This window comes from Montipora foliosa, chromosome 8 (assembly GCF_036669935.1).
Source record: "Montipora foliosa isolate CH-2021 chromosome 8, ASM3666993v2, whole genome shotgun sequence".
Classification (NCBI taxonomy): domain Eukaryota; kingdom Metazoa; phylum Cnidaria; class Anthozoa; order Scleractinia; family Acroporidae; genus Montipora; species Montipora foliosa.
The window spans coordinates 13,748,901-13,763,900 of record NC_090876.1 but is presented as its reverse complement, the minus strand read 5'-3'; the positions used below and the strand labels follow the sequence as shown (position 1 = coordinate 13,763,900).

Below are 15,000 nucleotides of genomic sequence, written 5' to 3'. Positions count from 1 at the left end.
TCATTCATGCTATTGTTTTGTAGAACAATACATGTATATATACCCAAGAGAATCGAATGTATAAATGGCTAATTTGTACTTATGAAATGAATAAAAATGTATCTCATTTCTCTCTCCCTCCCACTCTCTTCTTTCCCCACATCGTCCACACCGCTACTCGTTTTCCTCCCAGCTTTCCTCTTTCTATCCCTTCATCTTGTCCTTTTTTCCAGATCCCGCTCAGCTTTTTCTGTCATCTTACTCCATGAAATGTCACTCGCAGCTTGTCTTGAACTCCAACCCACTATAAACCTCTGGATTACTTGTCCCTGTTCTTGACCACTGAGCTAACATGTCAAGTTGCTAATTCACACCTTAAAAATGATACTTATTTTGACTTCTGGCTGACTACTTAGATAACAATGATATGTCATTAAATACACGTGCCGCGCCGAGCACCTACAATCAAACTTACACTCCTTGGTTACCATTCAGAGATCCCTGTTTTACTACTCTCGAAACAACCTATCCCTTTAATAATGCTAACCATAACCCTAATTACGACTAAAGGCACTGTTTAGGCTTAAGGTTAGTCCCTGTGCATTGTAGAGTGGTGCGAAGAAAACAATTTACTTTTGTCTTCTGTGTCCAAAACCTGTGTTGAAACGCAGTCAGCTGGCAAAGTGCATCGGGAGATGGATCTGTTTGGCGATGCTCAAGAAAAAACTGCAATGGATAACCTTCAATCCCCCAGAACACATAATTTTCTGACAGTAAACTTTCCTTTAAAAAATATTAGCCCTAGCTACATGTGGCCGGAAAGTTTACAACAATTTTTTATTTTTTTATTTTTTAAGTTTTTAATTTAAACAGTACAACAATACGTACAGACTTGCAGACAATTTATTTAATAAGTAACCTACATACAGAAACACCTAGAACACTTCTATTTACAGAGACATCATTCGACACTAATACCTAATAAACTACTTTAAAAACTTTGACTTACAATACATTACTTTACCTACTGTCTATAAAATAATAATAATAATAATTATTATTATTATTATTGTTATTATTATTATTATTTAATATTATTATTCTCATTATTATATAAAAAAATTCAATTTGTCACAAAATTTTGTGAATCGTGCTTTTGCTCGAAAGTAAGCCACATTGGGAAGAACTCCATTCCTTCTGCAGTCCCACAGATACAATTTGCCTACATGTATGATTATCAAATAATTTAGTGTGTGGCATATTGAAGAAATCACTCCAAGAATAACATCTTGTAGGTTAAGACTTATCTGTGTACTTGTTGCCTGAAAAATATATAGTTCAAAGGCTTTCCAAAACTTATTTGAATGAGAACAATGAAACAGAAGATGGTATAAAGTTTCCTTCTCAGGGTTGCAGAAAGAGCAATAATAGTTTTCAATGTAACTGATCTTATACACTTTATCATTAGTGTACAAAATTGTATTTAGGACTCCATATTGAAATGCCTTTAGGTAAGGCTCACAAGAGACAGTATGTGGAAGATGAAAAGACTTTTCAAGTTGATCTTTAGTAATATTAAATTCCCGTTGCAAGTTTAAAAAGGCGAGCCTTAGCGCCAACTAAGAAGTTGTAATAGTGTTTTGATTTTGCTAAATAGATACATCAAATACACATTCAGAATGTTTGAAAGAAGGTTTTGATAGATTGAAAGTAACACTGGAATCGAGATTTCTTAATTTGGGTGGTACAGAATTGCGTAATCCAGTCCATGTTAAAAAGTTACTTTTATCTCTTAGTGAAGTGATCCTACTAAAAGAAGTTAAATTACCTACGTCAAAGTGAAGATTGTGTACACAGATGATACCAGCTCTAAAATACTGTCTATAATAAACAGGTTTGTTATCGATTAGTACATGTACCTCCTTATTATTCCAAATGATAATTAAATTGCCAATCCTTTTCGGCCCACCACTGTAATAGTTCCCGATAAAATTTAGAAGTGATTTCTACATGGACCATATTGTAGTAACAATTAAATAACAGGAAGTCACCATTTCTCCTTAAAATATATTGAAGATACGATTTCCATGTGCCATTACTGGGGGTGAGAAATCTCTTCATCCAACTAAGTCTTAAGGCTTTAATCTGGGAGTCTAAATCTATCATTCTTAAGCCCCCTTCTCTATAATCGTTTATTGTCAACAATCTTGTCACTTTATCGACACCCTTCCATAAAAACGTGAACAGTAGCCGATTTACTTCCTTGATAATATATGTGGGTGTAGGTGATAGTGAAGAAATATTCATGAGCTTTGACTAGAGCAGACTTTTGATAATAACGATTTTTCCAAAAATTGAAAGTCCTCTTGATGACCAGATATTTATAATTAAGTTTTTTTAATTTTTACAATTACCTCTCTCAATTTTTTTTCGTAGAGCAGAGTATTGTCATAGGTAAAGAAAACCCCTGACACTTTTATTGGTTTGTTCGGCCATTTGATGCAAAGTGGTTTGCTGTCGCTTTTCTTTAGTGAGCCAAGCCATAACCCTGTTTTTGAACTATTTACTTTTAGACCTGACAGAATCTCAAAATGACCCAAAGCTCAAAATAAAACATGAGCAGAATCAGTATCTGAGAGGACAACTGTTGTGTCATCTGCAAATTGAAGTACTTTTGTCTCAACGTCCCCTATTTTAATACCTTTAATTAGAGCAAATGTTCCGAGTAGCAATTGCCAGGGTAACGGCTATAATGAAAAGATACGGGGAGAGTGGATCACCTTGCCTGACACCACGTTTAAGTGATCTAAATAATCTGTCAGTGTGGCAACACCATTACTAACCACACAGCTTTGAATGTTCTTATAGAAAAGCTTGACCAAATGTATAAAATCCTGTCCAAAGTTGAAAGCTTTAAGACATTTCAGAAGAAAGTCCCATTCCAGCGTGTTGAATGATTTTTGAAAGTCAATAAATATTAAAAGACCAGGAAAGTTTACAATTGCCTACAAAGCAAGGGCTAACATCATCTCACAGTTAACCATCACCTAGACTTTGTTGACCCAGACAAACGAGCCCATAGCAGGGCATTGAAAAGACATGATGGAGAGTGAAAGGAAGTACGCCTCGTATGGGAACATCTATGGATCTCTACCAAAGTTATTTACTTGGAGCAAATTGCCGATCTCTACAAAGAGCGATAAATCGCCAAAGCCTACTAAATGCACCGTTTGTGATCCTGCATACAGGAAAGGAAGAAAGCATACACTTTGCAGTGTCTCAGTGAATTCCCAAGCAGACAGAAAGAACAATTTCACAACAAAAAGAGCAGGTAGCCATTAATTTTTTTATGACAGTACTTTTATTTGGTCTGTTTGCTATGTTTGAGAATATGAACCCTATTACAACGATTGCTTGAAACTCCACTTGAAAAATGGGTAAAATTGCAGGAAAAGCACTGATTTTCAGTATTTCAGCAAGAAGTTACACCAGTTTTTTTTCAGTCCATATAGACTTAGAAAAAAAACCTCTAAGAAGAAAGAACAAAGCACCACAGTCCCAAAGGACGTCTATTGTTACTGCTATTGTTTTCTTGAAACAAAGGAGCGTATGCATAATGAAGTAAGGACCTGTACAGAATCGAAATCTTGCCACTCCATCATGCAAATATTTCCCCAATGAAATATGAATTGTGTTTCTGCCAATGTTTGCACAAGGAGTGCTATGATTGGTTGCTACTTCACATCAAACCTGTGCTTGTCACACATGATTGGAAATGGGACTTTCAAAGATCCTGTGGGGTTGTTTGCAGGTGGTTTCACGCTTGTTCTCCTCACCCCTTCCCTATTCCCTTTTGCACGGCCATTACATTCAATCAATCACTAAAAAGTCAACCCGAGTGGAAAGAAGTGTCTGAAATTCACCAAAACTACTGCTACGCAGGCTTTCTTTAGCCAGAGCTCTACAAAGAACACTCAAAGATGTACAGGAAATTTAAGTCTAATCTAACCTTAAAGGGCCTGAAATCCGCTAAGCAATCATGCTACAAACTGCACCCAGTTTTTCTTGTGTTTGTGTGGATTATGGAAAACCTGCACTCGTACTTGCACTTCATGGCAAGGGTCCCTAACAAGGCAGCTCTCCCAGGATAAACTTTTAAAAATCTCATCAGTTATACTGTAGGTCTCGATAAATTATTAAGAAATCAAAGGGATAACATTAGGCTGTACCTTTGCAGTGGTTTCACTTCATCTGTGATGTTCAATTTCTTGAAATACCAATTAGTACATGAAACTTCTTAGTCTCCCACAAAATTCAAATAAGCATAGTGACACACATTTGATGAGCTGTTGCTTGATCTTTCTCTGCGAAACTGGAACACTATAAAAAGGATCAGAAAAAGAACATTTATGACGGAAGAAACGTCAAGTAATGCTTATACTGTAAGTTTATATAATTACCAATGCTCAACTCCTCATGCTCAAGAAGCAAACAAGTTTGCCTGGTTGAAAATGCTTGTACCCAAAGGCATATGCGAGAAAAATATGCTGATAAAGAGCTCTTGGTTCTAAAATTATCACAAGCGATTAATTTTCCAACCCGTGGAAGAATATGGAATTCATAGCGTTTGTTAGTCTTCACAGATCGTCCTTGGTCCCTTGCGTCACACGATAAATCACCATGATCACCATAAACCGGAAGTAACTTGGCGACACTATTTCCAAATTCCGTTGCCTAAATGAAGATCAAAGCAGATAAATATACCTTCTATGATAGCCTTAACAATCTCTGCTAAGTTTTCATCTGCGTTGCCAAGGGATAAGAACACTCCTAGTTGCAGTAGTGGAAAGGTGTCTTTAGAACCAATGGGCAAGGAAACCATCGGAGGGCGATGTTCTTTGTATCTGAAGACCACAATGGCACCCGTCAAATTCTAAATTGCGCTCTTTTTTCCTTTCTGTTCCAATCTGCTGTAAATCTGCCGGTTTTATTCCAGCTACACTCAATCCTGGCGACTGCGAAAACCTTCAGCTTCGTGCTCGGATGATTCGTCCCTCGGATCACTGGCGTTGGCGGTTAGGCTCTGGGGACGAGAAGTTGTTCATTCTTGTCCCCAGTGTCTTGAAATCTCAACAGCATTAAGGGCCCACTGACGTATTTCTTGGGGTGCGTTGCTAAGGATGTAATGGTTAGGTAATTTGAGAGAATTTGGCATTATTTTGGTCTGTTTCCAACTTTTGGAAGACAATGACCCTAAATATGACGTCATCATACCACGCCCATGGTCACGTGACCAATAAAAGAAAACTCTAAATTTGTCTCCGTGCTACGCAATTTGGGTATTTAATCGATGGATTCATAATTTGTATTCGTTTTTGCATCCAGCCAAGCATGGTTTTCTTTTAATTTTGAAAAATGTTCTTTTTAAAGACATAAACGATACTGAAATACCCATAACTTTCTCAAAAAAGATGATTTTAAAAAATCAATGCTTAACTATATTCTGTATTTGGGGGTGAAACGTGCCATGTAAAAAAAAAATTGATTCAATTTAAAACCGCCGGAAATTTAGCTTTTTTCTCAAACCGGAAGTCAGCTTGTTTACGCATGCGCAGTTAATCTGAGAACGAGCGCGAGGAAGGGCGAGGAAAAACCTTCGATGGAAACAACAGTTTGTGCAGTGACTTTTGCTTGTGAGTGGGTTTTCTTGTCAGCTCATGATATGATGACGTCAGTTACCGGAAGTAACATTTCACTTCCTTAGCAACGCGCGAAAAATCCGTCTGTGGGCCCTTAACCTGTTCTCAGACGGTCCAGGTCGCTCGTGTCACGCACTCTACTCCCTTCCCCGTCTGATATTTCACTGGCGAAATGTCTGCGCATGAGTCGCGCGATATGTCACGTGACGCGTTTCCGGGACGATCATTGGCTCTCGTGAAAAAAACACTCCCGAGGAGAACAGAAAAATGGCTGCCTTTTGAGAATCGGTAGCTTGTTGGTTTCCGTTCTTTTTAGAGCGATCAAGGCTAGTTTTAACGCCAGTTTCAAGTGGAATGTATTCTTAGAGAACGTCTATGTTGTGTAAATCGTTTAAAAGTCCAATCCAACGAGCATCCTCGGAAAATTTGCTCCTGGAAAATTTTATTTCGTGGGAAAAGAGCTGCGAAACAGGTGAGTTTTTTACGCAATTTTTGATGTGGAACGTTTGTTGCCACCGGGTACAAAAAGTTACTGTAATGTACAGAAAGGAGGATTCCTAAGGTTTCCGTTCATGTGTGAATTGGCTTGTACCAGGTGGCAGGGAAATGGTAATATTGTTCAACGTGAAGGTTATTTTTTTCTGCGTTACACCTTACGATCGGCACCTCTACATGAATGATCAATGATTCGATCAGATATGAATTTGATTTTGACTGTGATTGTCTCATTGGGAACGTAACCCTAGTATCAAATATTTTAAATAGCTGCTTTTAAGGTCATTTATATTCCCTTTTCTGGTGAATGTCTAAGTTATTATACTTTTTAGCAGTCACAACTCAACGAATCTTGCGTTCAAGTACATGTAGTTACCAAGTTATGGATTTGCAATTAATTTGAGTTTAAAATCAAAATCAAAATCCATGTTAGATAAAATAATTTTTGGAAGAACAGACGTGTAGGTACAGATGTATATAGGTATCTATAGATTCAGGTTTTTTTAGACTATTGTTTTCTGGAAGCATTAATGATGTAATTTTGGTTTTAGGGGACTGTCATGTGTTGTTGGATCAAGGAAATTCTGTTTTGAGTCAGGTATGGTTGACAGTGGATAGTTGTTCCTGAAAAGGCTGAAAGGAAGCTTTATTGCCTTGGACTTTTTTCGGTTACACCCCACATGTTTGTTTTCTTATATGGCAAAATTTATTAATATCTTATGTGATTTGGAGCTGCAGCTAGAAACAGTGTCCCATGCATAAGGTCACATTGGGTTTGATGGCAGCAAAATAATTTTGGTAGAAAAATGTTTAGAGTTTTTATCATAACTTCTCATCTTGGTCCTGCTGGACTTCAAACATGCTCTACCATTTTGCACAAGGAACTTGTCAATCAACCGTTACCTTTTGGTGTATTTGCAATATGATCTTTGGATAGCAATTGATTTATTTTTCTTATCCGTTATGTGTAGATATCATATGTCTGTCACATAGTTAGTTTTAAGCTTTTATTTCCTGTAGTGTATCTTTATTATAGTGAGCACAAGAATGTATTATTGCTTTAATATTGATTGTGTTTGAATAAAGGATATTGTTGTCTTGTCTTGTAGATAAGGCAAAACAGCCTCAGTTGTATTTGCATTATTATTTCTGAGACTGTAACTTTTAAAGGACAAACCATTAAAAAGTGCACATAGTTTGCAGGAGTCCAGGAAAATTATTCCAAATATTCATTGATTTGAAGTTCCTGAAGCAGGTACAGTGTAAATCTTGAAGAGTTTATGTAACAATATTTGGAATATACAGCATTTCTATTTGGGAATGTTTAAGTCCACAGAATTTATTTTCTTTATGTTGAGAAGTAGTGTAAGAGCTGTCAGGTAACTCAGATGGAAATTTGACAGACCTTAGCTGTAATTCAAATTATTAGTACAGTTTTGGTCGTTAGTGGAACATAATATTTTATTGGGACATTTTTTAGTGAGTGATTAAGCCATTGACTCCTGGGGATTCCCCATTGACAAGTAAAATTGTCTGGTGTTAGACAGAGTAAAATGCTAAGTATGGCCAGTTTAGGGGTGAAAGGGTTAAAGTGCTATTATAAGTTTGACTTTCTTTTTCTTCATTTGAACCAAAACAAGTGATTAATCATCACCTCCACCATGCTTTGCTTTGCATTGCTTTGGCTTTTAGAACAAAGTATCAAAGTTGAAGCTGGTGGCTCAAGGAGTAAACTATAAAGACTATAATGGTATTTGAATATTATTGTAGAACAAATTTGCCTATATCATCAAAGTCATTAAATCAATGGGAATCCAAACATGAGGATGCAGTTTGCTCAGGAGGGGTTTTCCCTATGAAAATGGCAGGCCACTTATTGGAATTTTTTTAAAAACAACCCTTAAAGGTAACAGAACCTTGTTTTGTGGACGTAGGCTAAAGAAATCTGACCCCTTAGAGGAACCAGTTGTAAAGTTACAAATGACTGGCAAATAACTTTTACTTATGAATTTTTCATAAGTAAAAGTTATTTGCTGGTGTACCAAATTGTCTTACAGTTCCAGTCATTTTTCAGATTGATAGCCAAAAATGTACTGTAGCAACTCCGCCAGCTGTTTGGTCTCAGCATCATAAGCAGTACAAATCCACAATTTTTTCTTCAAAAAGGAACAAAAAAGAACCCCTGTCATTTTCATAAGAGAGTCCCCCTTGGGGCAGTTTGTTTACTTTACCACCATTGTTTAATACTATCCAGGAAGTAGATTACAATGGAAATAGATTACAATTTGAAAAAATATGCCACTTTTTTTTACTTCTTACACTTACTGCATTCAACTTTAATCATCTTTGGAAATGGTAGGAATGATTAGTATTCTTTAAAGCAATTGCTAAAAATTCATTGCACCTAATGTTGAAATATTTTTTACATCTGGAAAGGTAACAGGAGTTATTTCTGTGAAGTCTTCTCCAGAAAACTCTTACATGGGATTATGCCCCTTTCAAATGTAGCTTTGTATGCTTTTGCTCAATGACGTTGAACAATTATTACAGAAATATGAAGTTATGGAGTTTTTTAAAAGCTAAATCTAACGGAAGGGGATTAAAATTATTGAAACCGCTGTGTTACAACCAGAGTCCACAAAGAGAGGTTAAATAACTTATTGCACTGGAAGTATTTAGTAGGCCAGCATGAAATTTATTTTGGATTATAGCACTGAATTACCTTCAATAGGTTTTCTAAACTTTGAAGATACCTAATTTTATATCTTCCTGCTGCTTTATTGCTGGAAGATAAAATCAATTCTTGATTAATTATTTTTGTTGTCACATTAACCCACTACAATGTAATGAAAGCGTATTATTAGCTGTAGTAATATTTTGTTACAGTAAAATCCACCCTGCTAGTGAGCTGGATTTCTGAATGAAATTTTCAACTTTGAATACCGGTATTGTTGTTTTGGCTATTCAGAGTTAACCTAATCTATGTTTATTTCTATAATTTGAAGGGAAGCAAACGATTGGCAATTTTCTTGAGACGACTATAGCAAAATATAATTGCAACTAAAAGGTTTCCTTCTAGTGTACCCAATATGAGGTGCTTATATGACATGTTTGAACGACTGAAATACATTTCTAAATTTTCAGGGACGTCATGCATTTTTTTTCCTCCGTCTTAATAAATTTGCCTCCATGGACAACTTGAATGGCCATTTTAACAACTTAATTTTGAAAGAAAATGCAAAAATCTTAACATTTTCTGCTAGATGCGGGGCCCCGCGGAAACAGTGTGCAAATATCTAGTCGAAAGAGAAACCATTTGGACATTTAGTGGTATATTTTTTGCTTCACTTTTTAAAAGATAAACGCCTGAATTGAAATCAAGATGGTACTCCATTAGCCGGGAAACTCCACAAGCAAATTTCCACTCAAACACGGTCACAGCAACCTTGACTCGCATTGACCTTGAAATTGTTAAAGAAATTTCCGTCGTAGCACTGTTGGCTAAAAAGTACGGTGGCCCTCAACTAAAAAGAGAATCTCGCTGGCATAAAAATGCACTATGCAGTCAAAACATTCGTCCGTTTTACTGGCCTGATCGGATAAACACCCACTCCATGGCAGCCATGTTTGCTTTGAGCTATTGAAGTCACATGACAAGGTCTCGACCAATCAGACATTTTTCGCCAGTGAAAGAAAAACAAAGGGGACTAATGTCACGCATGCGCATCATCAATGGCGGCAAATTCAATTTTATTTGCATTGTGATTGGTTGAAAACCTTCGAGACAGTCTTAGAACGCGGGAAGAAAAGAAGTCGACGCTGTCGCTAGTTGTAGTTTTTATTGCATTCACTTTCAATGCTATCTATGCACTTGTGGTACAAATACTGAAAGGAGATGGACAAAAGCTAGAAAGACCTCGGCAATTCCTTCTACTTGGGAAAGTCCTTTATCTCGGATGAAACGAAACATGCTTAGATCGGCTGTTTTAGAATGATGCGGTGTGCTCAGACTAGTCAAAGGATTGCGCGAAGTTGGAAAGATTTTACCTTATTCGCAATGCGTATGGTCATGATTGAATGTGCAAATCACAATATTGAATAATGTTACGTATTAAAGTAACTGGAACCGGCATTAAAATTTTCCGCTGTGGTTTTTTCACGTGGATAACCGCGCTTGAAGTGAATGCAAAACAAATTTGCCAGGTTGACGGGATTTGCTTATGGCGCGTCAGTGGTAAATGAGCTGGTAATCCGTTCAAAGGATGTCACAGCTTAAAATTTATCAATGAATGGAGTTAAGGTAAGTAACAGAAAAACATGACAGAAGAATTTCGTTTGTTCTCTCTTTGACGCGAATACATTCTATCCGGACGAAAGAGTCATTTTGCAAAATGTCAATCGGTTTACAGCTTTTTCTGTTTAAACCGAACTCTGTCATTAAGAGTACAGGGCTTTTGTCTCCAACGTTGGTCCACGAAAAGCCGTCAACAGGTGATATTTTGTGAGCCAAAGATAAGGTTTGACTAGAGGTATTCCCGGTAGAAGTGGCACAGCGAATACTGAACCCCGACGTTTCGACTTCTTCGTTTACCAAAGTGCTTTTCTTTGTCGACGAAACAGTGCTTGTTTTTTCCACCATCAAGTGTTATTTTCTCTGGACTAAGACATCAAAAGTCTCTGTATTGTTAATGTGTGATTTTCATACCGTCTGGACATTTTTTTGTCTTTTCTCCTCTTGAAATGTGAACTACAACCGTGTATATTTGACAGGCAACTGAAATTTTCTTATCCCAAATCAGGCAATGGCGTCAGTGTTCACGTTACTTTCGGTCAAATCTCAGCAAATATGTCTTGGTCCAGCGATCGCCATTAGTATGGAAAGCACATATTTGTGAAGAATCGAACTGCTTTGAAAGTTTTCCTTCAAAAGCGGCAGGGCGCACGAAAATGCCCTGTGAAAGTAAACCTAATTTCCATCGAAACTTGGCACTTTGAGATGCGATGATTCAACTCTATCCAGTTGCAATGCATTCTTAAATGCACTGTACTGCAAGTAAGACTCTTGCCTTTATTGCAACAAATAGTAGTCTCAGCTATTAAAAATTATACTTAATTACATAAAAAATGTTTAGTTAGTGTAGTAATATTTACAAATAAAAATGCCTGCTTACCACAACTTTGCACTACACTTTTCGATTTGATAAATTTCTTACTTTAAATTTGAGGGAAACTGTAGTAATTGAAATTTTAAAGATATTTACAAACTGTATAGTAAAATTTACATGACAAGTAATTATTGTAAAATAATTTTGTTCATGATGATTTACATGATGATAAGTAATTATACATTATATTTGTAAATAATGTATATTTTAAAATTTTCATTCCCTTGTGTGGCTGCCTTGCATGGGTGTTTGTATGACTTTTTGCATCTTTCTGCTCTTGGAATCCCATTTAATAAATAATACAAATATAACAATTCTTTAAACTTTGTATGGTGAATTATTTTACCTTTGTCTGCACATTCAAGTTTTATGAGACATGTGACTGTGTGTAAGGAATGGCAGCAAAAATAAACAAAAACCAGGTCAATTAAACTTTTTGACACACAAAACAGCCATAATATTCAGGTATACCTTCTCTTCAATTTCTTCTGCAAGTTTTTTGCTATAAGTTGCCATACACCAAGAATGAAGTAAAAAAAATTTAATGTCGGAACACAAAATGGTGTGATGTTCCATCATCCTAAATCAATGTATATTAATTACTTAACACTGTTGGAATCAATATTAAAATAAATTTTATTGGGACACATTTCTTATTAAATACTGGCTCAATTACTGATACGGTAATATTATTGATGTACTATATTTAATAATGACCCTTTCACCCCTAAACCGGCCAAAACCGGCCATACTTAGTATTTAGCTCATCAATAGGGAACCCCCAGGGGTCAATGGGTTAATTAATAGACTAAAAACATTTAAGACTACAATGGCTGCACATTTTGTACATTTTGATCCTGATTTAGAAAAATTTACATTATTCTCTGCAGTGAGATAGTAACTTACCACAAAAGTGAGCAATGAATATGAATGAGCATGAAATGCTCAAATCAAAATTAATAAGTAGTTAATATTGTGTCAGAGTTCTATCACAAAGTCTGCTTTGCCTTTAATTGCCCTTTTAGTTTTAAACATTGCACAGAAGACAAGACCTGCTTTATGTATTTCCAGACATCCCAATTTTAATTGTACATTTAATAATGTGGGTGTAATTTACATCTACAAATGGTCAAGTGAAATTTTTACCTCCCCAAAGAGAACTCATTCAGAAAATTTCATTTCAGTACAACCCACAAGTCTGATGGCAGTGACCACATCATTCCTCACTATTGTATAGATTTCCTAAGAACATCAACATCACTTTTGAGGAATTCGCTGGTAGCATAAATGATGAAAACTATGAATAATAACTATGGCTAGACTTAATGGAGTTACCATAGATCAAGGACAGAATTATCCAATAAAGTAATAAACTGGAGCTTCATTATTGACTCATTGTAGCATATATTATCAAGCATGCCTTCATGATCAGTTGATGTATCTAAGAATCATGTTTTGGTTCCGTTAAATGAAAGTTCTTGAAATTTTTAAGGTAGTGTATCTTGAGAGTGTTTGCACATGAGATAAATGCAGTGAACCAGGTTGGCCTCAGACACATACACAAAAGAGAGGTGGCGCGGCCGGTATTAAATTTCTGTCGACATCTCTGTTGAGATAAGATGTTCTTTCAAAGGACTGAGGACATCTCATAACTCTAAACGATCAATGCAAGAAAGTGAATGAAGTGACATACTTCCTTCCAGCGCTGTATTCAAGTTGGATAAATCGAAGCCTGCGAGCTCGAGGGATATATTTCGCAACCACGTTAGATAGTACTCCCTTCCCAACAAAGGAATCTGGCCTTTGCTCGGGTCTTTTCGCACTTCGAGCATTTGTTCCGATGCATTCACTTAAATGGAGAAATAAAGCTAAAAAGTATAAAAGCTGACTCGAAGCAACTTCAGAGGCGTTGCTTCCCCGAGCAGACTAAAAGGGCTGCTTACAAAAAGCGTAACGAAAGAAAACTTTCCGCTGACTAAAATGCCCCTTGCAGAATCTTTCCCTGTCACTTAAAGTTCAAATGACCACCTTCAACTGGCAGAAGCTATATAGAACGATCGAAGAAGCACAGGTTGAAATCACCGCTTCGAAAGCCATCTTTGTTTACATCACAGCGCGCGGTTGGAAAACTAGATACTACAATTTTCAACAGCCAATCAGACAAAAGTCTCCTTTGTTTATACTTGGTAGGAAAGCTTGTTCCTGACGTCATATAGATTGTCTAAATTTCCACCAATAACAGGGAATGTTACACTTTCACAAACCTGAGGAATGTGCCTCTGTGAAAGCTGCCGGAAATATTGATGTAGATGTTGACTGTGCTTTGGAGAAAGCTTGCCGCGTATTCGGGGTCTCTAAGCTTTCAAGCTTTTACCTCCAGGAAAGATGACCTGGTAAACTTGCCAACGGGGTTTGGCAAGTCGCTCATATTCCACATTGCTTCAGTGGTTCACGCTAAACTTTCCAAATTCAACAACACTTTTGCTGCAAAGCCAGTAATTATTATTTCTCCATTAGTGAGCTTAATAGAAGACCAGAAAAATTCCCTACGGGCGTTAGGAATTAAAACTGGCTCCGTTGGCGAGGACAATCTTGCGATCGAGCATGAAAATAACATAACAGTGAACTATTCTCTTCCGGCTCGGTAAATGTGAGTATTTCCCAGAAGCCTTACTTGTAAATATTTACAAAGACTAACGTTGCCTCCAGACTAAAAAAACGTTGAACTTTTGGTTTTCGAACAGATCAAGAACTAAAAGATTACCTGTACTTGCTGCAATAGGCCTTATCACGGTTTTCGACGCCATCTTGACGGGTAGGCAAAGCGGTCAGAAATTACAGTGTTTGTATGGGAATCCGATAGCAAATAACTTCTTCCAAAATTGAATTTTACACAATTTGTGAATCAAAACGTTAAAATACTAGGTAGAAGATTGTATTCACCAAGTTTGAAGGATGTAGCTTTCCTATAAGTCGCTGAGCTATTCTTTTTTAATTTTCCATACATTAGTCTCAAAATTTTTTTCCCGCGAACTGCGTCTAGACGTTTATTTACCCAGCCAAATTTACAGACAAATGTGTGGAAAATTCAAAAAATTAACTGAGCGTCTTCTAGCCAAGCTACATACTTCAAACTTGGTGAATACAACTTTCTAACTAGTATTTTAACGTTGCGATTCAGGAATTGTGAAAAATTCAATTTTGGAAGAAGTTATTTGCTATCGGATTCTCATACAAACACTGTAATTTCTGACCGCTTTGCCTACCCGTCAAGATGGCGTCGAAAACCGTGATAAGGCCTATGGGTACACGCGACATTCACGTCAAGAACACATTTTATATACCATTGTTATTTCTGTATTTCTATTAAGCTTCTCATTATTGTGTAGTTTTAAGGTCCACATCAGCCTATGGCTGCCATTCTGCATTGACATTTTAATAAAGTATGTATCCTCTATTCTGTTTCACCGCTAAAGGGGATGAAGCACATACACGTACATGTATTATTTAATTAGATGTGATCAAGATTCCAAAATCCTGTAACAATTAAAAAAAGCCTGAGACACATGAACATACCAGTGGCTAATACAGTAAGCTTCGTCTACTCGTATACAACGATTCCTATGAAATTCAGTTTTCTTGTGAACTTCGGAGGACAGCAT

General features: G+C 36.7%; 1 protein-coding gene and 1 long non-coding RNA gene across 3 annotated transcripts in view; one reads left to right on the top strand and one right to left on the bottom strand.

Moving 5' to 3' along the window:
• Positions 1 to 5,022, bottom strand: part of LOC137967635 (D-inositol 3-phosphate glycosyltransferase-like) — a 19,391-nt gene extending 14,369 nt beyond the window's left edge. For both annotated transcript variants that reach the window (XM_068814156.1, XM_068814155.1), the window contains exons 1-2: positions 4,744 to 5,022; positions 4,209 to 4,359 (exon numbers count right to left, since the gene is read on the bottom strand). The gene's annotated coding sequence lies outside the window, so the exon portion shown is untranslated. The remainder of the gene's footprint in view (positions 1 to 4,208; positions 4,360 to 4,743) is intronic.
• An 889-nt stretch (positions 5,023 to 5,911) lies between these two features.
• Positions 5,912 to 7,301, top strand: LOC137967638 (uncharacterized). Its single transcript, XR_011116546.1, has 2 exons — positions 5,912 to 6,150; positions 6,725 to 7,301. It is a non-coding gene; the product is annotated as an uncharacterized lncRNA (long non-coding RNA).
• Positions 7,302 to 15,000: the final 7,699 nt, after the last annotated feature.